Raw genomic sequence first — 2,343 nt, 5'->3', positions numbered from 1 at the left:
TACACAAGAGATCTCTGCTGAGTAAGTTAGTCGGGGCCGCTGCAGCCAAAAGGAAAGAATGTTTGGTATGCAGAGGCCCAATCGTAACTTCTGCAGATTTAGTCAAAGGGTAATGTTGAATTTTTCCCGTCACTCCCATTGCCAAAATTGTTTTACCCGTAGTTTTTAAACCTAGTGAAGATGTTATAACAGATTTGGCCACCACTGTATCCTCAAGCAAAGTTTGTCTTTTACCGGCCACATTAACTATGACCTCCGGTTCTTCTTTAAAGTCTCTAGTCAATCTAACCGGCTGTATGATACAGGTGTGACCTAGTCCCTATTGTTGGTCTATGTTTTCACGCAGAATTTTGGCAGCTATGCTATGTGGGGGTACTAACTGTGATGGTTCAGAGTCCTGCCAGTCTCTCCTGGGTGGGTATCTATGTGTTTCCCCTCTATGTAGTTCAATGTCCCTCTTATGGTTTTCATAATCTCATCTAGGTGGCACGTAGTGTTTTCTATATGCTTGGTAGTTATGTCTAACTGCATTGTTCAGGCACTGTCAAATGAAATGTCCCTCTTTGTTACACCTATGACATTTGACTCTCTTTACCTCTTGTTCCCCATATGTGTTATTTTGTAGTGGTCATGTGTGTATTTTCCAGAGCCTGGATACTTACTGTCATTAGCCTCTCTGCCCTTTCTTCCTTGCACTTACTTGTGTTTTCGTTAGGTTGTCAGGTGGATTCTCTAAGGGCATCTACAGTTATACCCCTTCAATTGGGCAGTGAGGTTTGTACCCTTGTTTTCAAAGATTCTTTAAGTCCATCCATTAGTACTGAGACGGCTGCTTCCCGGTGATGTATATCATCTTTTATGTCAGCTACCCCAGTATATTTAGCCATTTCTTGCAATGCCCTTGTAAAATAATCCATTGCAGTCTCATTATGTTTTTGTTTTATAGTAAAGATTTTCTTCCAGTCCACTGCAACTGGAAAGTATGTGGCCAGTTGTATTTATTCCTTACATTACTTTGGTTGTCTGCGTCAGATAAAGATTTGTCCTCTTCCAGTCGACAATCTTCAATACATTTTTGGATGTCGATACCGGTAGGAAGACAAGCTCTCAGCACTATCCGACAATCTTTATTAGTAGGCTCATGAGCATTACCCAAGTCTTGATACATTTTTTGCAACCCGTCAAATCTTTTCTGGGGTCTGGAAAATCTGTGATAATGAACCGCAATTCGGACCTAGTCCAAGGGCAATACATGTCTACATTTGTAACATGAATTACCCCATGCCTGTCCGCTTTCCCACTGGGAACTGCTATTGTGCATACAGGGTATATTCCTGCTACCTCACTATTTTCCAAATTAATTCCGGGCTTTACCATCTCGGTACTATGGATGGCACCATACTTACCTGTTTCTCTGGTCCCAGCCACTTCTCCTGCATTTGCTGCAACCTCTCCTTTACTTTGGGAATATTGCCCTTCTTGGATGCTGAGTGCATGAGAAATGGCCGAGACCAGGGTAGGGTCATCATCTCTTCCTGAATAAAAACTTTCCAAATTAGATAGTACAGGGTATAGGTTACAATTATTTTCATTTTTTGAAGTTATACTGGTTGTAACTCTTTCCCCTCCCACATATGGTGGCGGTGGTGCACTTGCTTTTACTCTTTCTAAAGTACCAGTTTTCTGCTCCTCACTCATTTCTCTTTGAATTTCCCCTTCTCGTTGCCACAAGTTCAGACAATCATTATGTTTCATCCTCAATTTGCGTGATTTTAACAGGTGTATTTGATTTTGTACTATATGTAGTACCTCGGGATCAAAACTACCAATTTTTGTAAATGATACTTTACCACTCCCAGTCATGCATACCCATTCATTAACATAAGCCATTGCATACTTTCCATACTTGTTACGCATTATGTACCCTGCGGATCCCTTTGGTCCGCCCTCAACTGGAACCACAGTTGACTCGGTCATCCTACGAGTAGATTTAGCACCCATTTTGGTGGCTTTACCAAACTGCTAAATTACTTCTTTAGGATACCAGTGGGGGTTCTTTCTAAGTACTCCCACAGAACTTCTTCCCGTCCATACGCAACTGCCATTCTACAACAGGCAACGCATATAGCGGGGGGTCCCTACCTACTTTGGTTTATTTGCACTAGAATTACGGATAGGAAACGTCACCACCCATCCTGTGAGCTTCAACCAGGACTTTTCAACCGAGAGAATCAGTGAAATTTCCTTTCTTTTACACAAATCATGCTTGCGTATTATACTCTATGCGTACAATACACAAATGTGCAGTCCAAGCGCAAGACACACAGGTACTGGTTATCTATG

The 2,343-nt window shown here is 41.9% G+C and overlaps 1 pseudogene; it reads right to left on the bottom strand.

The window, feature by feature from the left end:
* Positions 1 to 319: 319 nt before the first annotated feature.
* LOC148502718 (uncharacterized) lies at positions 320 to 1,977 on the bottom strand (annotated as a pseudogene).
* Between the last annotated feature and the right edge of the window lie 366 nt (positions 1,978 to 2,343).

This window comes from Taudactylus pleione, unplaced genomic scaffold (assembly GCF_031769625.1).
Source record: "Taudactylus pleione unplaced genomic scaffold, aTauple2 ptg000485l, whole genome shotgun sequence".
Taxonomy (NCBI): Eukaryota; Metazoa; Chordata; class Amphibia; order Anura; family Myobatrachidae; genus Taudactylus; species Taudactylus pleione.
Note: the sequence above shows the minus strand (reverse complement) of the source record. Positions and strands in the feature narration are given on the sequence as shown.